This window comes from Balaenoptera physalus, assembly GCF_965194825.1.
Source record: "Balaenoptera physalus genome assembly, chromosome: 17".
Classification (NCBI taxonomy): Eukaryota; Metazoa; Chordata; class Mammalia; order Artiodactyla; family Balaenopteridae; genus Balaenoptera; species Balaenoptera physalus.
The window spans coordinates 3,867,260-3,893,017 of NC_138895.1; the positions used below are offsets into that span (position 1 = coordinate 3,867,260).

The 25,758-nt window shown below is 42.7% G+C and overlaps 1 long non-coding RNA gene across 1 annotated transcript in view; it reads left to right on the forward strand.

Moving 5' to 3' along the window:
* The first annotated feature begins 248 nt into the window (after nucleotides 1-248).
* Nucleotides 249-25,758, forward strand: part of LOC309646611 — a 36,333-nt gene continuing 10,823 nt past the window's right edge. The window contains exon 1 of the long non-coding RNA XR_014255466.1: nucleotides 249-1,757. This is a non-coding gene — a long non-coding RNA (uncharacterized lncRNA). The remainder of the gene's footprint in view (nucleotides 1,758-25,758) is intronic.

Sequence of the window (25,758 nt, forward strand, 5' to 3'; positions counted from 1 at the left end):
TTTAAAATTTTTTATTATTTTACTTTTGGATCAATATTTTATTTTTTTAAAAAATTTATTTATTTTATTTATTTATTTTTGGCTGCGTTGGGTCTTCCTTGCTGTGCGCGGGCTTTCTCTAGTTGTGGCGAGCGGCGGCTACTCTTCGTTGCCATGTGCGGGCTTCTTATCGCGGTGGCTTCTCTTGTTGTGGAGCATGGGCTCGAGGCACGCGGGCTTCAGTAGTTGTGGCTCGCAGGCTCAGTAGTTGTGGCTCGCGGGCTCTAGAGCGCGGGCTTCAGTAGTTGTGGCGCACGAGCTTAGTTGCTCCTCGGCATGTGGGATCTTACCGGACCAGGGCTCGAACCCGTGTCCCCTGCCTTGGCAGGTGGATTCTTAACCTCTGCTCCACCAGGGAAGTCCCTGGATCAATATTTTACACTATATCTAACAAAGCCCTTTGCGTCCGATGGTTTATTTTTTTTGGTGTTTGGCCAGTATCAAAGTCTGTGGAACAAAAGACATATTAGATACTTCAGTAAGCAAACAACATACCCCATTATCCCTTGATTTAAAAAAAAATTTTTGTTCTGGTGCTTACTGTTAACTCTCTCAACAACAATTTGAGTAGTCCTTCCATGTCCTCACTTTCAAGAAGGACAGAGATGTTTAAATGAGCCTTGGGATAAAATTTTGATGTGATGACAACTTGCCCTCAAGTCTTCTACTTTTTTGTCCTTCTGGAAAACAGAGGTGTCATTTCACCTTTTTGGGATATTGTCTAGTATTGCTTAAGTTTTTTAAAATAAATTTTCTCTATTTTGAACAGTTTTCGATTTACAGAAAAATTGTGGAAACAGTGCAGGGAGTTCACACAAACCCTGCCTCCCCATCACTGACATCTTAGGTTAGTATGGGATGCTTGTTACCATCGTGAACCAAGGCATGGTTATTAGCTAAAGTGCATACTTTATACTGATTCCTTAGTTTTCCCTAATGCCCTTTCTCTGTTCTGGGATCCCATCCAGGGTCCCGTGTTACGTTTAGTCACCCTGTGTCCTCTGTCCCTCAGGCCTTGCTTGTTTTTGGCATCCTCCGCGGTTCTGAGGAGCGCTAGTCAAGTGTTTTTGGAGACTACTCCTCAGCAGTTCTTTCTCGTGATTAGCTTAGCATGGGGATATGGTTTATAGGGAGACCCCAGAGGTCAGGTGCTGTTTTCATCACGTCACGCCTTGGGCGAACACTCTTGCTGTGACACCACTGTTGGTGTTGACTTTGATCTCCTGCCCAAGCCGTGCTGGTCAGACTTCTCCACTGTCGAGTTACTTTCCCCACTTTCCTCACTGTGCTTTTTGCAATTAAGCTACACTGTGCAGTGAACTCTTCAGGGATCGAGGGTCATGCTTCACCTCCTTCAGGGTGGAGTGTCTACCTAAATTGTCTGGAGGTCTTCTGCATGAGAGATGGGTCTCTTCTCCCCCATTTATTTATTATTCATTTGTATCAGTATGGACTCGTGGGTATTCATTTTATGCCTTGGGTTATAATCTGATACTGACTTATTTTATTTGGTGGCTGAAATTGTTCCAGCTTTTGCCATCAAGAGCTCTCTACTGGGCTCCTTTGGCATATTCCCATCAACGTGGGTTTTTTGTTTTTGTTTTTCAAGCATTTCCTTATTTCCTGGTACTACGGAGTGCTCCAGACTTATCTTGTATATTCCCTGCCCCAGTCCTAGAAGCAGCCATTTCTCCAAGAAGCTCTGGTTCCTCGTACTGGTGAGTGGTGTTAGAAACCAAATCTGGGTGCTTGACGTGCTTGTCGGTATTGGGGTATCATTGCTTCTAGGCCCTTGTAGCTGAGAGAGCAAGGAAATGTCTGTGTGTACACTAACCTGTGTGTATACATATATCTGTAAGTATTTCTGTATGTGAGCATCTGTATCTATAAATAAACTAAATGTGAGTTCATCCTGAAATCTCCAACGATATTACCACGTTGCTTACTCTGGTGCCTTCTTCTTGCTTCTCTGTACACACCCACTCCAGCAGTGACAAATATGACCCGACCCCCTGACCTGCCATCCATTTGCTTAATTGTTCAATTCAAGTGTACATGTATAGTGGTATCAGAATTGTTAACTTGCATTCCCATGGGGAGCCATTTTATCAGAGTACAGTGCTCTACACAGTTTTATTTGCCTTTAATCTTACAGACTCCACTCATTTCCAAAGTTACTTAGGTCAGTACCTCCCCCCACCGCCCCCAGTCTCTCCACCCGTTGAGTGAGGTGGTTTCATCCATTTGTAATACAGTTCAATTCTCCTGTCATGGTCTGTATTCCATTCTGGGACACCCCACCTCCTAAATGATTTTTTTAAAGTATTTTAAAATAAAAACTTAACTATTATGTAAGCAAATATGATATGGTAAGTCACATTTTACAGTACAAGTCTGTTTAGTTGGTGCATAGCTTCTTTATGATCTGAAAATTCTAAAGAATAAGTTATTAGAGAAGCAACCCAAAGTGATTAATTTAGCATTTATTGAACACTTACTATGGAAATGGGTAGAAAAAACTAATATACAAGTTCTGTCATCCAACTTTATCATCTAATAAGTGTATGCATTACTTGTAAGTTGAAAGAAGCTTAAAATAATGACCATAGATAAAGTTGATGGAGAAGATATATTTTTTGTTAGAAATTTGGGAGAAAAACTTTTTATTTAACCATGTATTATTACCTTTAAAAAAACACAATTGGCATAAAGGCTATCCATTTTTATATTCCATTTTATATTCTTAAAATAACATAATATTAAATATGACAAAAGCTTTCTTTCAGTGGGACATTTTAGGTGGTTCTGAACTCCTGCCCCTCTGCCCTCTCTCATTGCCTGAGTTGCTGCGTTAAGGCCAGGTTAACCTCTGCTGCTTCTGCTAGAAGCCCAGGGAACTCATCTATCTCTGATTGTCCGAGTAGGTAATTCCTTCTTCCTCCCTGGTATTTGGGTTGGGTCAGCGTGATTTATGCTAGTAGGTAATTTTATTCACATTTCTTCATTGTTTGAGAAGGCTGAAGTTGAGTAATGATGTCACCTTTAACACCAGCAGGCCTATTTAACCCTACATTTGGTTTATTTAAGTTAATACCATCCGGTCCTTGCCTGTTTTGATTTTTCCGAATCTTTGAACTTTGCCCCCTCTTTCTTCTTGATAAACCTGGGGTCTGCCCTTACCATCCTGCTTGGTCTCTTGAGATTTGCAAATTACAGGTCTAATTTGGATTAGAAAAGACATTCCTGTGCATCTAAAAAAATCTCCACCCAGCTATTACTGATACAGTCACAGAATAGATTTGAAATCACCAGTTACAGGATAAAGGAAAGATAAATCAGTGGGAGTCGTGTCTCCCTGTCATGAAGCCTAGTTTTTGACCCTGAGAGTTAGGAGGCCTGACGGTCTCTTGCTGCTTTGTGCTTGGTCTTTAATTCCTGGTGTTGGTGTCGATGTCCAGGCTGTTCCACGTGAGGGGCCGGCTTGCTTTGGCCTGGGGGGTGACCACGGAAATGCCGACCTGCCAGGTATTCATGTGACTGCATGCGTTCCCAAAATGTTCTTAACGTCCCACAGTCACCTTCAGAGCTGACTCATTTGGGGCTGTCACTCGGTGAGGCCAGAGCTGTGGATTTGAGGCAAAAACCCATCAGGTCTCAGGAGTCAGCTTGTCATTTCTGTCTGTCTGGAAGCCAGTATAACCTCAGAGCAGGTTTCCACTCTAGATCCTCAGGGGAGAGAAAAGTGAGTTCATTCCCGCTGCATCGGTCCACAACAAGAACTTTTATTACAAGAAGAACAGGTGGTCATGGTAGAAAATCAGAAAGTAGAGCAAAAATAAAAAATTAAAACCTGTCCCGCTCCTTCACTTCAACTCGCTCCTCTGACACTTGTGTGTATCCTTCTGCGTATCTTTCTCTATGTGCAAATAAGTCCATTATTATTATTATTATCAGAATGATATCACACGGTACACACTGTTTTGTGACCTGTTTTGTCAGCCAGCCATTTCCATTTCAATCTATTTTCTTCTCATGGCCTCTCCAATCCATATTCAGATTTCCCCCAAATGTCCTGACTGCTGGTTTTGCAAATAGGTATCCAACCTGACGTCCTGCGTTGCATGTGGTTGTTATCACCTATGCGTAAGAAACAGTTTCCATTTCTATCAGCATTTGCCAAAACGGAATAGTGTGTTTCATCAGAACTGGCACTAACCAGCTGACTCAGATAAACATCGTGAACTTTGAGGGACCTCGTACATCAGACCCTAACTGGCTCTCACTGAACACTGTTTCTTGGCCAACGGATGATGGGGCTTTTTTAACCCATCTTTTACTGTAGACTTTGCCCTCCTCAGAGTGCTAACCTTCATTCCTTAGTTAACATAACCACCACACCTAGCCTCCACCATCTTCAACCCCTGACTTTCCCCCTGAGAGAACTACTCAGTAGATTTCTTTATTGCTGTGTGTTTCCTTGCCTGGCCAGGAAATAATAACTTGTCTTTCTTTCTTCCTTCCTTCCTTCCTTCCTCCCTTCCTTCCTTCCTTCCTTCCTTCCTTCCTTCCTTCCTTTCTTTTCTTTCTTCCTTCCTTCCTTCCTTTCTCTTTTATTGAAGTATAGTTGATTTACAATGTTGTGTTAATTTCTGCTGTATAGCAAAGTGACTCACTGATACACATATATACATTCTTTTTTATATTCTTTTCCACTATGGTTTATCCCAGGATATTGAATATAGTTTGCTATGCCATACAGTAGGACCTTGTTTATCCATTCTATATGTAATAGTTTGCATCTACTAACCCCAAACTCTCAATCCATCCCTCCCCCACTCCCCCTCCCCCTTGGTAACCACAAGTCTGTTCTCTATGTCTGTGAGTCTGTTTCTGTTTCCTAGATAGGTTCATTTGTGTCATATTTTAGATTCCACATATAAGTGAGATCATATGGTATTTGTCTTTCTCTTTCTGACTTACTTCACTTAGTATGATAATCTCTACTAGTTGAATCCATGTTGCTGCAAATGGTGTATTTTCTTTTTCTTTGATCTCTGGTGGCCTTTGCTTTATTCTTTGAAACCTGCAATATTAAAGAAATTAATTAGTAAGCTCTCAATGCCAGTATCAGAATTATTCAGCACAATGAGTTGATCACTGCATAGGTACATTAAGTTGGGCCATTTGGAGACCCGACCTGGAGAAGGTGGCTCAGGCCAGGTGCCTCGCTTCCCCATTCCAGGGCTCACCTGATGCTAGCTTACCTGTTGGCTACTTTCCCAGGGCTGCATGTTCCTTATGGTCTATTTTATCACATTTTCAATATGGGGGATTCTAGATCTGTTTCCGTCTATGTTTCTTTGAGGTTGGATAGGGTTGTCTTAGAAACAGTTCTTCCGAAGTTTGTTGATTTCCCCAGTCTACAGGGTTGCCCGCATTTCTTAGACAAAAAGCTGGATTTTGGAGCCGTCCGCAACAATGAGTAGAATTCACAAGGCGTAGGCTGGGCCTCGTGTGATGTAGAATTTTCCGAGCTCATCAACATCCAGGGTCTCAAATTTTGTCTTAAAAGCACTTCATTTTAGTTTGACAAGTCAATGTCTCTAATTCCTTTTTCCTTTGATGTAAAAAAATAGATTTATTTCTAACTTTTGAAGTACATATTGCAAATTGTAGAGCCATGAGTCAGGGGGTTGGGTGTCCTCTGTATCTTCATGGACACCCTGTATCCCACCGGACAAGGTGCTCACCTGCTCCAAGGTTTAGTTTCCTTCCTGTGAATGGAGATAACACCCCTGTGCCAGAATCATTCCTAGGATTGAAAAACAGAACCGCATGAAAGCAGGGGACTGAATGAATGTTCTATGGACTGAAGATAATTTATTATTTTAACTTGCATTTTCTGTTGTCTTTTAGAGTGAGTTATTATAAATTATCCAAGAAAGAGTTGGCGTGGCTCCAGATGTGGGGGAGATGAAAAGCAGAGGCAGAACTTGTTCTGGTTCCGGGCTCTTTGGTTCAGGCTCTGCAGGGCTTTGAAAACCTTTGCGTCTGCCCTGCAACAGAGCCATCAGGTTCCCTTGAGGAAGGTCCAAGTGCCAGAGAGCCATCTATTGAGATCACTTTTCATTACAGCCGGAACATTTTGTATTTAAAATAGTGAAACTATGGAATAAAGCATGTCAGTAGGAGAGAATAGCTTTAATGGCAATCATGATTATGATGGTAATGGCTAATTTTGTGTGTGTACTAACTATAGTATCGGGCACTGTTCCAAGGGCTTTACGTATATTAACTCTTAATTCTTATACTGGCCTCATTAGGACAACACTATTATAATCATCTAAGCTGGTACTTCTTTTTTCTGTTTTTGCTTTATCCTTTTTTTTTTTTAACGTCTTTATTGGAATATAATTGCTTTACAATGGTGTGTTAGTTTCTGCTGTATAACAAAGTGAATCAGCTATACGTATACATATATCCCCGTATCCCCTCCCTCTTGCGTCTCCCTCCCACCCTCCCTATCCCACCCCTCTAGCACCGAGCTGATCTCCCTGTGCTGTGTGGTAAAATACACATGACATACAGTTTATCATTTTAGCCATTTTAAAGTATACAGTTCAGTAGCACCAAGTACATTCACATTGTTGTACAACCGTCACTACCATCCATCTCCAGAGCTGTTTCATCTCCCCAGACTGAAACTCTGTCCCCATTAAACACTGACTCCCCCTCCCCCACCCCCAGCCCCTGGAAACCACCATTCCAGCCTCTGTCTCTAGGAATCTGACTACTCTGGGTGCCTCATGTAAGTGGAATCATACAATATTTGACCTTTTGTTGTTGGCTTGTTTCATTCAGCATAATGTACTCGAGGTGTATCCATGTTGCAATGTGTGTCAGAATTTCCTTCCTTTCTAGGCTGAATAATATTCCATTGCATGTAGAGACCACATTTTGCTTATCCATTCATCCATCAGTGGACATTTGGGGTTGTTCCCACTTTTTGGCTGTTGTGAATGATGCTGCTATGAACATGAGTGTACAAATATGTCTTTGAGTCCCTGCTTTCAGTTCTTTTGGGTGTAAACTCAGAAGTGGAATTGCTGGATTATATGGCAATTCTACGTTTAATTTTTGGAGGAATCACCATTCTGTTTTCCACAGTGGCTGTACCACTTTACATTTCCACATGCAGTTCAAAAGGGTTCCAATTTCTCCACATACTTGCCAATATGCCAATACTTATTATTCTTTAGGCTGGTAATTTTTTTTTTTTTTTAGAAACATGGGTCACCTGAGACCCAGAGAAGTTGTGACTTGCCAGCCACACAGTCAACAGACAAGTGGTCAGAGCCCTTGCCTGCTATAGGCTGGTAATTCTTGATAAATGCCTAGAAACTTGATGGAAATGGAACAGAATCAAAGCAATATGATATTCATAAACACAAATCTTTACAGTTTCATATTTGGGCAATGCATAACTTTAATGGCTGATTCTTTAATTTCTTTAAACATTTGACTGCTGCTGTGACCATTATTTTTAATTAATTAAAACATCTTCAGTATACTTGGGGAAAAGACACAAGGTTTTAATGCTAAAAGTGGCTTAGATTAACTTTAATTATTACTCCTCCATAGGACTGAAGAGAGCTCTATGACTTCAGGCAGGGAGTTGATCTCATTCATGTGAGACACTAACTATTTTGAAGTCAGAGCTGAGCATAGTTTTAGAAAAATGAAAAGTTTAACAAAAAAGGCATTAAAAGGTTTGAAAAAAAGATCCAAAAGGCTTTCCAGGCATCAAATAACTCTTACAAATCAGTTGACCTAAATGAAATAGCCATTATTTCATTATTCATGGGTGAAAGTCAAGAGAAAAAAGAATGAGACTTCATGAACAGAGAGGCCCTATTTCAGGAAGTTTGCTCACCTGGATGCTGGGTATGTATTTTTAAGGCATTTGATTTTACTTTATTCTATCTGTGGTATTTAAGCCCCTCTGAAATGGGGACCTCTATTATGAATTATTTCAAATCATTCTGCAGCTCATTATTGGCCATCGAATTCATAAGTGCCTCTTAGACACTTTGCCCACTTCCTTACTGAGTTATCTTTATTTTTCTTATTGATTTGGAATTCTTATGTTCTTGGCCCTTTGTTGTTTATGTATGTTGCAAGTATCTTCTACTCTCTGGCTTATATTTTCATTCACTGATTTGTGCCTTTGATAAGCAGAAATTCTTATTTTTAATGTAGTTCAATGTATACAATCTTTTTCTTTCTTCATTTGTGTTCTTTGTGTATTTAAAAACATCTTTCCTTACCACAGGCCATGGAGCTACCCTCCTGTGCTATCTTCTAGACAGTTTATTGTTTTACTTTCACATTTTGATCTAAAATCTTTTTGGAATTTAGTTTTAGACCTGGTGTGAGATGGAGTTAAGTATAATTTTTCTCATATGGATGTACCATTGCCCTGGCACAATACAGCAGGAAGACTGTTCCCTCCTCACACCCCCTGCAGTGCATTCCTTCCCAAATATCAGAGGTTGGATATATGAGGGTCCCTCTTTGGCTATCAATTCTATTCCACTGGTCTTTTTTCCTATCTTTGTGCCAGCATCACACTGTCTTGATATTGTAGTTTCATAATGAGTCTTCATATCTGGTAGAGCAAGTCTTTTCACCTTGTACTTCTTCTTCAAGATCTTGGCTTTTCCTAGTCCTTAGCCCTCTATTTTAATTAGTTTCTCAAGTTACACACACACACACACACACACACACACACACAACACCATGGGGATTTTGACAGGCATTTCATTTAATCTGTGCAGGATTTGGGGGGAAGAATTGACATTTTTACAGCATTGAGTCTTCTAATCCATGAACATAGTATACCCCTCCATTTATTTATCTCTTCTCCAATTTCCTTGAATAATGTTTACAATCTTCTGTGTAGTTGTCTTGTGCATTTCTGTTAGAAATATACCTAGCCACTTGACGTTTTTATGCTATTGTAAATGGTATGTTAAAAATATTTTCTAGCTCCTTTTACTGATTTAGAGAATTATAATTGATTTCAGTCTACTGACCTTGTATCCAGCAACCAATCTTACTTATTTTTTTAAAATCTTTTTATTATAAAAACTTCCAAGCGTATACAAAAGTAGGTAGAATAGTATAGCAGACTCCCTAGACATCTCACCCACCTTCAACCATTTTCAAATCATACAATCCTATTTCTTTTACCCACCTCCTTTTTCCAAAACACACAAAATATTTTCTGGGAAGTGCACCCCTGTTGTCCTACTATTTCACTTGTATCTATGTCAGAATTAATTGAATTTATTGATTCTAAAACTGTACATGTATATCTCTTTGGATTTTCTTCACACAAAGTCATTATTTGTAAATTAGATTTGTATTTCTTACATCCATTACATATACATTTTACTTACTTCTTTTCCTTGCCTTGCCATCCAGTTTAGACCACCATTACAGCAGAAGTAGTGATAGCAGGCATCCTTGTCTCGTTCCGATCCCGGAAGGCAAGCTTTCAACATTTCACCACCACATCTGGTGTTTGCTGTAGGGTTTTTGTAAATACCTTTTGGTTGGTGAAGGAAGTTCTTCTCTATTTTTAGTTTGCAAAGAGTTTTTATTGAGAATGGATGTTGCATTTCTTCAACTTTTTTTAATGCATATATCAATATGTTCATATAATTTTTCTCTTTTATACTGTTAATTTAATAATTATTTAATTTAGTGATTACTTGGTTGACTAATTGATTTTTGAATATTAAAAATGATCTCGCATTCACAGAATATGCTTAGTTAAAGGCAAAGTATTATTTTTCCATATTGCTGGAATGAGTGTATTCATATTTGGTTTAGAAAATTACGAGTGAGATGGCTCCATAATTCTCCTATTTTAATAATGTCCTTGTCATTTTTTGGAATTGAACTTATACCAGCCTCCTAGAAGAGAGTTAGGGTAGTGGAAGAGTTCATGTTTAGAAGAAGTTTTCAAGATGTGAAAGAGCACAACTCAAAAAATTTTCATTTCCTTCTGGAAAGCATGGACAGGCAAAGCAAGTTTTTGTTGTTCTTTGTCTTTTAATCTAACCTTAAGAGGTAGTGGCTGACTGTGTCAGCCTGTGAAATAGCCTCTTGGGAATGCTCTAAAATCTTCAGAAAAATAGATCTGCAAAACTCCTAATGCCAGTGTCCTAGACCTCACTTTCAAGCCCAGGTCTGATGTTGCTAACATGTTGAATATACCCATTATTGCTAATTGAAGACTCCAGCAGCGTGCACACATGGGGGAAGACTTCAGCATAATTTAGTACTTTCTCTCCCTTGGTCAGGACTGAATACAGATCTATTAAATACCTCAATATTGATTCTTTTTTAAAAATTGTGGTAAAGTATACATAACCTAAAATTTACCATCTTAGCCATTTTCGGGCGTACAGTTCATGGTATTAAGTGCCTTCACACTGTTGTGTGACCATCACCACCATCCGTCTCCAGAACTTTTTCATCGTCTCAAATTGAAACTCTGTACCCATGAAACACTAACTCCCGTTCCCTCCTCCACCAGCCCCTGGTACCCACCATCTACTTTGTGTCTCTATGAATATGACTGCTCTAAGTACATCATTTAAATGGAATCATTAAGCATTTGTCCTTTTGTGACTGGCCTGTCTTATTTGGAAAAATATCCATGAAAAATAGAACAGACTCTGGCTTGTGGAGGGATTAAAAGTTTGATGAAGGAGCATTATTCCAAATAATGAACACATTTCCTGTTATTGTTGTATCATAAAGCCAGTAGTTTTCATTAATGACTTGTAGCATCTAGGGCAGTGGGCCCAACGGTAGCGTGCATTCTGAATTCTCACTTTTCTAATGTAGCCAAAAAATAAAATAGGAGCTATGGAGTCAGACACTGCTGAGAATGAATGGAGCTCTGTTGCTTAGTCGCTGTGTTACCCTGAGCCACCGACTGCCCTCTCTGTGGAGTAGGCTTGATGCTGCAGCATCTAGTGTCGTGTGGTCACTGTGGGATGTGGAAGGGGCCTCCTCTGGTGCCCTGCGCAGGTGACCTCAGAGGGAACGACGTGGCGCCCCCGACACTCGCCCTGGAGGCTCCCGAGCTGGAATTCCTGCCCCCAGCCCCCATCCGCAGCAGGGGCCGGCTGGGGGGTGGAGAGCCCGGCCACTTTCAGTATCAGCCCTCGACAAGGGTTGTTATTTTTCCTGTCATGTTTGTTGGGGTCCAGCTCAAGTTTGTTTTTCTTGCAGAAAGGCAGGAAGGCCAATTTGGAACACACTTAACTCATGTCATCGGCGGTGGCTCGCCCAGTGCCCGGCATTGGCTCCCTGACAGTTAAAAGGCGCAGGGTGGGCGAGCCCAGCAGCCAGCCCCAGGAAGAAGGAAAAGGAGGGAGAATGTGAGATGCTTATCTGCTCAGGCCTGGGGGGGCCCCATTCTTCTCCCCCTGCTCCTCCTCCCCCGGGGACTCCTGGCCTCAGATCCACAGCCTCCCGCCCGAGGCCTCCATGCTCCGTCCACCTCTTCCTCTCGCTGAATGCCCGAGGAAGCATCCCACCCTAAGGAGGGGAAAGTCTGCATCAGCAGAGATCCACACCACAGCCTGGAGGGAGGCAAAGGCAGGAAGAGGGAGAAAGCAGTTTCCATTCTGGACCCAAGACAATCGTGCGGTTACTTGAGAAGAGCTTGGTGTTTTTCCACCCTGACTTGAGTAGCAAGCCTCGGGAGTCTCCTTAGAGGAGCTTTCACCGCCTTGCAGTGTTAGGGTGCAGGACGGAGCGATGTTGTTGAGCGTGTGGAGACCTGATGGGTGTCGTCCAGCCCGAACGGGTAAAGGTGCTGTCTGCTCCAAGACCCGACCACAGCCTCACAGCTTAATGAGGGGGCAGCTTATTCCAGGGCTGGTGTAATTGCAATTGGGTAAAATTGGAAATTAAAATATATATATAAGCAATGAGCACTTCTAACATCTGTCCTCAGTAACTAAGGCTCCCTCAGTCAATCTATTAACAAGTATTTTGGGGAGTCAGTGTACTTTCAGGGTATTTAGCTCCTGGAAACATCTGTTTTCTCACCTGTAAAATGGCAAATGATAGGGTTTGCTTTGCAGGGTTTTGAAAGGATCAGAGAGACCGTGCTTTTAGCATAATTCCTAACACCTAGTAGTCTCCCAACAAATGACAGCCATTTTTATGATTCCTATGTGCTCATCCCTTAAAAAAAAATTATGTTGGCTGTAGTTAGAAGAGAAGCTGGAATCAAGGTTTTAGAGCAATCATTGGAAAATCACACTTTACCTGGTGGTGTAGGATCAGCACATTAAACATTCAAAAAGTATTTGTTGAATAAACTAATACCTTTAGGGATATTTCTCTTTTGCGTATTTCATCTTCCAACTATGCAATAAGGCAGCAGCCTTGTTTTTCATTTCCTTGAGATAAAATAAATCTTCCATGCAAGATTTCGGTTGTGTTGAAGTTTCTGTTTAAGTGGGTTCTACATGCAATCCTTTAACACGTTTCACTTGCTTATCAAGCCCTTCACAAATCCTTCACCAGATGCGGTGGATCACGTGTCCAAAGACGGCTACAGCTGTATCCCACACCCCGCAGGGCTCTTGTTCGGTGTAACCCAGTCCCTCGTCAGGAGATGATGGCTCTTTCTCATCACTTGGAATCCAGGCTGGCCCTGCGACTGCTTGGACCGATGGATAGCCGTGGAAGTCGTGTTCTGGGGCGGCAAGCCCAGGCGTGAACAAGGAGGGACAGTTTCTGTCTTTCTGTCCTCGGAGGTCCAGGAGGTCAGCAGTCCGGCTACCAGCTAGACCCTGCAGAGAGGGACATGAAGAGGGAGAGGGCCTGAAACTGTATCGAAAGAGAAGCGCAGCTGTTCCACGTCCCAGCTGAGCCCGGACCCTCGCTAACCTGCTGCGCACATGTATCCACGTGCAGGACCACAGGAAAAGACAGCGGAAGAACCACCTGCCCGGCCCAGGCTGCAGAATCAAGAGCAAATAAATGGTGACAGTTTTAAGCTACTGAGTTTCGGGGTGTTTTGTGATGCACAACAGATAATCAAAACATCGATAAACTAATGTTGAATCTCTTTTGGACTATTTTCCGATGTTGAGTGAGAATGGTTTTTGATTCATACAACTTGAGTTTATAAGTATGATCTTGTGAAGAGTGTGTACTTGACAATTTTACAAGTGCTGTGTTTTTCTAGATACACCAGTTAGATCATTCTTTCTTCTGTTTTAATTCTCCATTTCTTTTTCCTGGTCATGTTACATTAAATTACAGGGTATTTTCGAAGTGTTGGTCCCAATTGATCATAGTAAATATTAGCCATATTGAGATTATTTAATGATTGTTTCTCTATTTAAATTATTTGGGAGTATTTAGTACCTATAAGCTCCCTCAAAGTAGTAGATGAAATTGCTTTCTAATTTTTCTGCAGAAATTGGAAATGAATTTGACTTATTAACTTAGTAAATGGTGCATTTATCATTGTTTTCTTCTTTTTGTTTTATTTTTGTGATTGTGGTTAAAATACACACAGAATTTACCATCTTAACCATTTTTAGGTGTACAGTTCAGGGGCATTAAGTACATTCACATTGTTGTGCAAGCTTCACCACCATCCTCTCCAGAACTTTTTCATCTTCCCAAACTGGAACTCTGTCCCCATTAAACATTAACTCCCTGTTTCCCCCTCCTCAGCCCCTGGTACCCACCATCTACTTTCTGTCTCTATGAACTTTATACTCTAGGGACCTCACATTAATGAAATCATACAGTATTTGTCCTTTTGTGACTGGCTTATTTCACGTGGCGTTAACTCAAGGTTCATCCATGTTGTAGGATTCATGTTCTCCTCCTTTTAAAGGCTGAATAATATTCCATGGTATGGATGGACCACATTTTGTTTGTCCATCATCTATCAGTGGACGCTGTGTTTCTTCCACCTGTTAGCTATTGTGAATGATACTGCTATGAACATGAGTGTGCAAATATCTCTTTGAGTCCCTGCTTTCAATTCTTGTCTTCCTCTTACAAATTTTTTTTTATTGAGGTATAACTGACAAATAAGATGGCATACATTTCTTGTTTTTCTCTTTTAAGAAAAAGCGTTTTATACTTGGTTTCTGCTTCCCATTGACCTCTCATTGGTTTTTTGTTTTGTTTTGTTTTTGTATCAACACATAGTTTATTCTATAGCACTTTATAAAGGTAAGATATTTAAGTGAACTTATTAATATTTAACTTCATTAAAATTTTTTTTAATCACTAAGTTTCTGTGACACCCTGAGCTAGTTACCTTACTTCTCAGAGACTAGGTTCCTGATATGTAACAGTGGGTAACAAGACCTGGGTGTGGCTGGTGGTGAGGATGGCATGAGCTGACGTGTGTAAGGGGCCGGGCACGCGGTAGTGGTGCTCAATCAGGTTAAGTCCTCTTTCATCCCCTACCCCAACTTTATTCAGGTGTAATTGGCAAATAAAAGTTGTGTATGTTTAAGGTGTGCAGTTGATGTTTTCTTATATGTATGCATTGTGAAATAATCACCACAATCAAGCTAATTCACACATCCAATACCTCACACAGTTATCTTTTGTGTGTGTGTGGTGAGAACTCTTAACTCTCAGCACATTTCAAGTATACAATGCAGTATTGTTAATGATAGTCACCTTGCTGTACATTAGATCTCCAGAACTTATCCATCCTGCATAGCTGAAACTTTGAACCCGTTGACCAACATCTCCCATTTCCCTGCCCCTCTGTCCCTGCAACCTTATTCTACTCTCTGCTTCTGTGAGTTTTTTAGATTTTAGATCCCACATACAAGTGATATCATGCAATATTTGTCTTTCTGTGTCTGACTTATGTCACTTTAGCATAAGGTCCTCCAGGTTCATCCATGTTGTTGCTAATGGCAGGATTTCTTTCCTTTTTAATGCTGAATAATATCCCATTGCGCGTGTGTGTGTGTATACATATACATTGTATATATATTCTTCTTTGCCTGTGAGATACACATATAGTATCTATCACATTTCTTTATCCATTCATCTGTTGACAGACATTTAGATTGTTTCCATATCTTGGTCAGTGTGAATAATGCTGTACTCCATGTTCGTTGGGAGAACAGCTATCCTCTTGACATATTGATTTCACTTCCTCTCGATATGAATCCCAGAAGTAGGATTGCTGGATCATACGGCAGCTCTACTTTTAATTTTTTGAGAAACCCTCATACTGTTTTCCATAATGGCTGTACCAATTTACATCCCACCAAGAGTGCAACAGGGTTTCCTTTTCTCCACATCCTGGTCGACACTGTTACCTTTTGTCTTCTTGACCTTGGTGTGAGGTGATATTGTGGTTTTGATTTGCATTTTCTTGATGATTTGTGATGTTGAACCTTTTCACATACCTGTTGGCCATTAGTAAGTCTTATTTTGAGAAATGTCTATGCAGGTCCTTTGTCCATTTTAAAATCAGGTTATTTGTTTTTTTGCTACTGAGTTATATGAGTTCCTATATATATATAGGATAGTAACTGCTTGTCAGATACATGGTTTTCAAATATTTTCTCCCATCATGTAGGTTGCCTTTTCACTCTCGATTGCTTCCTTTGCTGCGCAGAAGCTTTTTAGTTTGATGCAGTCCCACATGTCTATTTTTGCTTTTGTTGCCTGTGCTTTTGGTGTCATAGCCAAAAAAATCATTGCCCAGATGAACGTCAAGAAGCTTTTTGCCTTATGTTTTCTTCTTCATTTATTAGTTCTAAGAGTTACTGTGTTGCATCTTTAGGATTTTCTGCATATATGGTCATGTCATCTGTAAACAGGTAATTTCACTTCTTCCTTTCCAATTTGAATGCTTTTTATTTCTTTTTCTTGTCTAAGTGCTCTGATTAGGACTTCCAGTGCTATGATGAGTAGAAGTATTGAGAGAGGTCATCCTTGCCTTGTACCAGATCTTAGCGGGAAAACCTTCATTGATTATAATGTTAGTTGTGGGCTTTTCATACATGGCCTTTATTGTGCTGAGGTAAGTTCCTCCTGTACCTATTTTGTTGACTTTTTTTTTTATCAAGACCTGATGTTGCATTTTGTCAAATGCTTTTTCTGTGTCTAACTGACATGATCATGTCTTTTTTTCCCCTTCATTCTGTTAATGTGATGTATCACATTGATTTGTACATGTTGCACCATCCTCACATCCCAGGGAAAATCTCACTTGGCCATGGTATATGATCCTTTCACTGTGCTGCTGAATTTGGTTTGCTTGTATTTTATTGAAGATTTTTGCATCTATGTTCATCGGGGATATTGGCCTTCAATTTTCTTGTGGTATCTTTGTCTGGCTTTGGTGTCAGGGTAATACTGGCTTTGTGAAATGAGTTTAAATTCTCACTGGTTTTTGATCTTGATAGAGTATCCCATTTTTCTATACTTTTCCCTCTCTAAGTCCAGAAAAGCCATTTAAGTCATAAGAGAAATTTTCTTCATATGTGTGAATTAATTTCCATTTCCTTTATTAACGATCTATTTACTTCCTCTTACTTCTTGCTAAAATCATGATCCTTCTCTCAATTTTAATTAGTCTCCTTCTCTGCTGTAAAAAGTTGATTGTGACAATTTTCACTGCAAAGTAAAGGAGCTGTTACAGTGGAGGAGTACTGGACTGAATGTCAATATTATGACATAGTATGAGTGTGTTTCATGTTTGGTAATTGCAATCATTGTTGCTTTTGTTGTGGTCATCCATGTACAATGCTTGGTGTCAGTCTATTTACCTCTTGTAAAAATAAAATACAGTGTGTGTGTGTGTGTGTGTGTAAAAAAAAAAGAAAAAGTTGATTGTGAAATTGAGAGTCTTGATACAGTGGTAGATAATAGATGATTCCTATGGAAAGAATAGCCTGTGGTGCTGACAGTGAAGTAAACTATCCTTCAAACCATCACTTTAGCAGGTTCTCCTTTTCATTTTGGAGAATGGAGGGTAGTGTCGCTTTCCAGGGGGTGGGGTGGGGGGATGAGACAGTGGCCCTGGGAAAGGCGCTGTCCTGGACGGGAAGGGAGCTGGTGGCACAGTCCGATGGCATACTCTACAGCGCGCAGCGAGGGCTCAGCTCGGACGGCATCACTGTGTTTGCCCACGTGGCATTAGCCATCCTGGAACCTTCTCCTCCCAAGTTCAGATCTTTGGCTTCATGCTTCTTTCACCCCATCCTGAGGTGTCCTCTGCAAGACATACAACCATCCAGACATCAGAACCTATTTAACACAAAAAGATGTAAACTTGTCAGGTTCCTAAGCTAAGTTTTAGGATTATGCCTTTTATTTAGAATTCTTGGCAAAAAATTTGTCTATAGGGAGAAACAAAGTGTAAGACATTAAAGACTCACATTGATGTTAAAGTAGCTCCTCCCTAAGTAAGCTACAGTAGGTTTCAAGTTCATAAATGATTGTAGGGTTAGAACCTTTTAGTATCTTGTTAAAAATTCATAATGGCTATAACTAATGGGTAAAAAGTATAGCATTTACGGTATAAGATTAGTACTTAGTAGGTTACTGCAAGTTCTTTCTAGATCACGAGGCACCCTGGCTATTTGCTGTCTCAGACATCTCTTCAGTCTTTCTACTAGAATGGATATACATGAGGAGAAGATGTAACTTCTAGATTATAGGTCACGTTTTCATAATTCTTTGCATATCCAGTACCTTTTCATTGTATGCTGAGCATTAAGGAGGATGTATGTTCACAGCTTTTAGATGATGTCACCTTTCTTTAAAGATGATTGAGTTTTAATTTACAACAGCCAAGACATGGAAGCAACCTAAACGTCCAACAACAGTCAGGTGAATGGATAAAGAAGATGTGGTGCCTATACACAATGGAATATTACTCAGCCATAAAAAAGAATGGAATAATGCCATTTGTAGCAACATGGATGGACCCAGAGATTATCATACTAAGTGAAGTAAGTCAGACAGAGAAAGACAAATATCATGATATCGCTTATATGTGGAATCTAAAAAAATGACACAAATGAACTCATTTGCAAAACAGAAACAGACTCACAGACAGAAAAAAATCCTATGGTTACCAAAGGCGAACGGGGGGGGGGTATAAATTAGGAGTTTGGGATTAGCAGATACAAACTACTATATATAAAATAGATATACAACAAGGACCTACTGTGTAGCACAGGGAGCTATATTCAATATCTTGTAATAACCTGTAATGGAAAAGAGCCTGAAATATATATATATATACACACACACATATATATATATAAAACTGAATCACTTAGCTGCACATCTGCAACTAACACAACATTGTAAATCAACTATACTTCAATAAAAACAAACAAACAAAAGGTTATTGAGTTTTATTCTAGCAAGCAGTTATTAGTGGGGTCTCTTGATCCTACCAGGTGGGTCTGTTTCTGTTTGCCCTTTGCCCTAGGGTCTGGCCCTTATTCTGGGGCACGTTCTTTACTCAGAATCCAGCGTCCGCCAGCTCTGAGTGACATGGGGACCCCCGTGGAGCTCTCCTCTGCAAGACCTCTGAGAACCTGCTCTGTGCTGCTGTGCGGTCCAGCCTTCAGCCCAGGACCAAGCCAGCGCCCACGCAGGCCTCTGCCACCCCCTTCTCCCTAGCGCCTGTCGCCACAAATTCCAGCTCCTTCCCTGCCCCAAACGCCTCCATCTTCTGCAAGTTGTAGATACCAGGGCTGTGTGTTTGGGAGTCTGATGTGACCCTGGGCTGAAAGCCAGGGCAAACTGGGGCTCATTTCGGGCATTTCCCTTTTCTCTAGGATTACCACCCTCTGCTTCCTGTTGTCGGGTGCTGGAAAACATTTGGTTTATATATCAAGTACCATTTAATCGTTGTCTACAGTGGGAAGCTAGGGCTGGTTCAAGGTACTCGGTCAGAATGGGAAGCTGGGCGTCTGAATTTCGGCAGAAGTAGCAAAGCTTTTAGAACAGGAACCCCTGAAGTCCGATTCAGTTCTGTGGCGAATATGATTTTTACACTATTCTGTATAGCTTTGTGGTCTTCCGTTTACGTAAAATGGTAGCCTTTTATAGCCTGAAGGAATTAAAAAAATCTTTTCAGCTCTTACTTTTAGAGATGAGAAAACTGGGGCCCCAAAGGGTAGAGATTTGTTAAGGTCAAAGGCCGGGGGAAGGGCAGAACTGGGTTTCTTTGATTCTCTTTTTGGATTTGGTGCTTCCTCTGCTCCCTCTCTGTTCTTACCTTCCAGTTTCTCATCTTCTTTGGCTCTTCTTGTTGGAAAGTAATGAAGAGCCTGCTGCTGCGGGAGATGGGGGATGTGGTTTCAGGGTCCCAGCCAGCCTCAGAGTCACACAGCAGTATGGCGGCTCCTCAAAACAAATTAAACATAGAATTACCATATGAGCCAGTAGTTCTACTTCTGGGTATATTCCCAAGAGAACTGAAAGCAGGGATTCGAATAGATTCTTGTACATCCATGTTCATGGTGATGTTATTCACAACAGCCGAAAGGTGGAAGCAACCCAAGTGTCCGTCAACGGATGAATGGATAAGCAAATGTTCTCTGTACATACAATGCGGTATTATTAAACCTTACAAAGGAAGGAAGTCCTGACACAGGATCCAACATGGATGAAACTTGAGGACTTTAAGTAAGTGAAATAAGCCAGTCATAGAAAGAGAAATACCTCATATAAGGTGATTCCACTTATATGAGGCCCCTAGAAGGGTCAAATTCATAGAGACAGGAAGGAGAATAGTGGTTTCAAGGGAATGGGGTGAGGGAGACGGGAGCTGCTGTTGAATGGGACAGAGTTCCAGTTTGGGAAGATGGAAAAATCCTGGAGATGATTGGTGGGGATGGTGATAGAGCAATGTGAATGGACGTAACACTGCAGAACTGCACACCTAAAAGTGGTTCAGATGGTAAATTTTATGTTATGTGTATTCTACCACAATTAAAGGAAGAATTACAGAGCAGAGGATTGGGGGAGGGGGCTTGGAGCTGAGAGATATCAATAAGAAGCAAAGTTGCTATTAAGCATAATTCTTGCCTAAGCCTGCTGCAGCTTAGTGTGTAATCACTTTCTGTAACTGTATTAATGTTTTTATTTTTAAATATTTATTTATTTATGGCTGTGTTGGGTCTTCGTTTCTGTGCGAGGGCTTTCTCCAGTTGCGGCAAGTGGGGGCCACTCTTCATCGCGGTGCGCGGGCCTCTCACTATCGCGGCCTCTCTTGTTGCGGAGCACAGGCTCCAGACGCGCAGGCTCAGTAGTTGTGGCTCACGGACCCAGTTGCTCCGCGGCATGTGGGATCTTCCCAGACCAGGGCTCGAACCCGTGTCCCCTGCATTGGCAGGCAGATTCTCAACCACTGCGCCACCAGGGAAGCCCCAATGTTTTTATTTTTATTTAAAAATTAAAAAAATTATTTTATTGAAGTATAGTTGATTTGCACTGTTGTGTTAATTCCTGCCGCACAGCAAAGTGACTCAGTTACACATATACACATTCTTTTTCGTATTCTTTTCAGAATGCCTCCTCCCGAACCAGGTCGGGTTCCCAAGTCGTAAAGAAGGAAGCGCAAAGCCCTTCACACGTTACCATATGAAAACACTCCAGGCCCTAGGCACATTCTGTAGAAACGACCCAGCTTTCTGGGAGACTGACAAAGGCAAACTCCATTCCAATCCAGTGGGCCCTAGGACAACACGGGTTTGAACTTCGCAGGTTCACTTACATGCAGGTTGTTTTCAGTGCATACCCGCTATCGGTTGGTTGAACCTGCGGACGGGGATGCGGAACCGGGATACGGAGGGCTCTAGAGCCTCTTCCAGGGCCGCAGGGAACGAGGAGAGTAAACCAGTGAACCATCCCTGCCTTGTGAGCCTTCCTTTCTCGCGTGGGAGGGGAACCCTCCCTGGAGGCTCATCCTCGAGCCTGTGGAGGAGGGTAAACGAGTAGTGGAGCAGCTGGCGTCCCCCCCGCACCCCCCGTGTAGGAAAAGCAAGCCGGAAAGGGGGGGCGAGTGTGTGTGAGGGGCGAGGGGTGATGCAGCGTTAAAGCAGGTGGGGAGACCCAGGGAGGTGAGGGGACATCTGCACGCAGAGCCCCCAACGCCCCTGTGCCTTTGAGGGCGACAGGGGGCGAGAAACTAGGGGTCCCCAAGGCACGTGGGGGGCAGTTTCTGGAGCCCCTGGACGGATGTGGCTTCCACGTGGGAGGGATGGGAGCTGCTGCTCCGGGGACAGAGCGCGGGGCGGGGGTGGGGCCGGAGGGCACAGCGCGCTGGTCCAGGGCCGGGAGTGGAGGCGGAAGCGGTCAGGCTCTGGGGACCTTGGGAAGGTAGAACCGGGAGGATTCCTTCTTTGGATCCGAGGTGGGGAGGGAGATAAAGAGAGGATTCTGAGTTGACTGCGTGAAACCTTAAATGAGTGCGTTTCTCACTGCTCTCTGCATCCCTGCACGTTTGCGAGATTCGTGACCTGTTAACTAGGAGAAGGGAGAAAGGGACAGGGGAGGGGGGTTGACATTAGACAGGACACTGAACATCTTCGCGGGGTGCGGGGGGCAGTTAGAGACAGCAGCCGCGGTGGAGCTTCGCACCAGGTAGTGTTGGAAGCCTGGGATCGGATGCGTGGAGGAGGGATGGAGGGGTTGCAGAGAAGGTGAGGCCAGAGGTGCCCGGGGTGCGGGGCACAGCAGGGGAGGAAGCGGCTGGTCTGGGCTCTGCTTGGGGCCCTGGCACATTGCCAGCCTCTCTGATCTCCGCTTCCCTTTATAAGGCGAGTGTAGCCCCACCCCGGCTGTTATGAGGAATGGGGTCCAGGGACCTGCTCACCTTGGTGTCCAGTTGCTGTCTCTCGTGTCCTAGCAGAAGACCCAGCAGGGCTCAGAGAGCCCTTCCGAGGCCCAGATGAAAGCAGCCTCTATAGGAAGCCTGGGGAAACTACACAGGAAAATTTCCACCCGGCTTTGCTGCTCCCTTTCTGAGCCTCCCACTTTGCTGCTCTCAGAGACCGGTCATCTTTCAGAGACCCCCTCCCTTAGCTGCTTGCCCGTGGCCCCTTCCCTTACCCCCTTCCAAAACGTAGCTGGCTTTCTGTTCCAGTTTTGCAAATACCATTCTCACCTAGGTGCCAAGATAAACTGGCTGGAGGGTGAATGTGTTAATGGTGCTGGCGGGTATTTGGTTAACCTTCCCAGTCGAGCTCCAGATCTGCGGTGGGCCCTCACTTCCCCCAAGTAGTCGCTGCCTAAAAACCTGCTGTTTTCCATCTTTCCGTGGGGGGCTGAGGGTAGGTGAGAAACCAGGAAGCTGAGATTTCTGAGAGGATCTAGAAAAAGCGCAAAGATCATCTATGTGCTGTGAAGTGGTTTTCACACAAAACTGATAAAATCATGCTCTTCTTGAAATTAAGACGCTGGCATCGAACGAGCGCAAATGTAGACTAAATATATGATTGTCTCATCCCGATTCACAGCAGAACGGCCCACAGTAGCCTCACACGGTGCGGAGGACGGCGCTCATCCCACCTCCCCGTGGCGGGGACATTGTGAGACTCGGTCAGTTAGTGCAAGAAAAATAACCAGAAGGTGAAGTGTCTTCTGATAGGATTTAAAACATTCTTCCAAAATACACAGATTTAATGAAAAGAGGAAAAATTTAGTGAAGATAACACCATCATTGGAAAACAAAGCCTGTTTCTAGGGAAGCAGCAATATTTTCCTTTTTAATAGAAACAGAATGTAACAGTGAACTTGAGAATTCCAAGCCTTGAACTCAAGAGTCAGGAGTTGAGTAAATTCCATTATTTTTATAGATTTAACACATTCACTCAGACGTCTTTTCTTGGCGAAGCTTAGGCATTCTGAAATCATAGATTTCTGCCATTCAACATCTTGAATTTTCTAAATTCTATGAAAGTCATCTTTGTTTTTCTTTATTATTATTAAAGAAAAAAAAAAAGCTCATGCTTCCCAAACTTTAGAAAACACAGATAGACAAAAACAAAAACAAAAGACAGATGACCCCGCCCCTTTAGTAAGTGGGTTGACTGTGGACCTGAGACAGTTTCCGTTATCATGTTGGTGTTCATCCTTGGAGAACTTTTCTCTGAGAACGTTTTCCTCTACAAATGGGATGCTACCTTAACGTGACGCGGGACCTCGCTTCTCTCACTGTGCACTGCGGCCCTGCCCAGGTCGGCCATGTGTTGCCACAATGGTCTCAGGCGCTGCCTGGCTTCTGGGCTGGTCTGTCAACATTAGCAGAAGGAATGAACTTCCAGCTGTAAGATAAACAAGGACTGGGACATACCGTCCAGCTCGGCGACCACGGTTACACCACTGCCTGGTGCAGAGGAAAGTGGTTAAGAGAGTATATCTGAAGCGTTCTCATCACAAGGAGAATTTTTTCTTCTTTCTTTTTCTTGTATCTATATGAGATGATGGGTATTAGCTGAACTACTGTAGCAGTCATTTCACAGTATATGTAAAGCAAACCGTCATGCTGGGCGCCTTGAGTTTACACAGAGCTGGATGTCAATTACTTCCCAATAAAACTGGGGAAAAAAGATGACTGACAGAGTCTCTGCCATGACAAAACTTATAGTTTAGTGAGAGATCAAGACACAGGAAACAAATACTCCACGCAGTGATGTAGAACAGGCCTGTGATAGAACCATGGCTTTTTGGAAGGAGGGATATTTAAGCTCAGCCTTGAAAGGTAAGTCAGAATTAACCAGATCAAGGGCCAGGGAAGATGTTCCAGGCAGAGGGACCACAGGAAGCCAGGTGGAAAAGGGTGTGGGTACAGCCAGTGTATCGAGCTGGGGAGGTGGGTAACCCCCGCGCCAGGTCAAGGTCAGAGTTGATGCAAGCGCCGTAAAGTATGGCCGGGGGCTCAGATTTTATTCTAAGTGCGTTGAGAAGCTATGACAGGGTTTGAGCAGGAGAATGGCAATCGGATTTGGGCTTTGGAAGGATTATTCCGACTGAAGTGTGGAGAGGGGCTCGCCAGAGTGTGACGATGACACCAGAGGCCTCTGGAGAGTCTGGAAAGAGGAGACAGAGCAGATTGAGTCAAGAAATATTTAGGAAGCAGATGGAAAGGACTTTCACTGTGTTGTAATGGACATGGAGGGATGTGGGCACATCCGCTTAAGAAAGGACTTGTTCCCCGGCGGGCAGGGCTGTCAGCCACCCCTCACCACCTTCCCAAGGCCCTTCCTGGCAGGATGTGACCCTCACATCCAGGGACGGACCGAGGTGGCCACAGGGGCCGTTCCCCGGGGGCTCCTCAAGGCTGTTTCTGGGTCTACACCACAGCTGATGTGCATCTCTGCCCTGTCCTGCCTTTGCCTCTCCCGGGGGGCGCCCACCCCTGGGGCACCGGGAGGGAGAGAGACGGAGGAGCATGTGTGGCTTCAGGGGTTCTGGTGGCATCGCTCACTGTGACCGAGTACCCACACGGCAGAACCAGGCTTGGAGGGAGGGAGGCGGGTGGTGAGTTTAAGGTGGGGCACGCGACCTTGGGGCGCTTGCAGCCTGTTCCTGTGCAGACACCCAGTGAGTGAGCTCCCTGGCCCTTGGTCTTGAGGCTGAGTGTGGTTTGAAGCTACATGGTCACAGGTGAATCTTTTTCGGTCTTTTCCTGGCATCTCTACGCTCATGCTATGCTGAAATATCAATACTTTCTTGAATATACTCTGCTCTCTTTAACCTCTGGTCCTTATACAGGCTGTTATCTCTGCCTGCCTGGGATGTTTTTCTTTCCCCCTCACGTTCTTCCCCTCCTTAGTTTCTGCTCATTCTTATGACGACGTGACTTCTTCCAGGAAGTCCTCCCAGATGCACACTGATCTGGTTTAGGAGCCTGACTGACATACTCTGACCCAGAGCATCCCATGTCTTAGCACTCGTCACGTGATGTTATAATTGCTGATTTTCTTCTTTGTATTCTCCCCAACATTTATGAACTTCGTGAGAAAAAGGACTTTGTCCAAGTTGTTGAAAGCTTTATCCCTAGCACCTCCTGTGGTCCTGACTGAGGTAGTGTCAATAAGTAATTGTTGAGTGAACCAATGATAATTGAAGGAAAGACTTAGAAAGAAGCAGAGGAATGCCCAGGCTGAATGCAACGTCAGAGGTAGAGGGTAAACAAAGATACTAGGGAGGCGTGGCCGCGAGGTAAGGGTAATTTATTTACTAAATTAACCAGAATTTATTAAACTAGTATGGTTGGACACTTAGGTCCCCCCAACATTTTCTTAAAGATTGTTATTACAAACAATGCTATTATAAATGCTCTTCTCAATACAGACTTTGTGTACATTTTAAACTATATCCTTAGGATAACTTGATAAAAGTGGAATTTCTCTGTCAAAAATTTTGTTATTAGATTTTTGATATCTATTAGTGACAGTTTACCCATCAGAAACATGTTTTATTTTTGTGCTTCTTCCCAGCCCTGAATTATTTAACATTTTTAATATGAAGCTCTTGCTTATTTGTTTATTACATTTCAAAAATTGTGGTAAAACATACATAACATAAAACTGACCATTTAAACCATTTCAAGTGTGCAAGTCAGGGACATTAAGTACATTCCTAATGTTATAC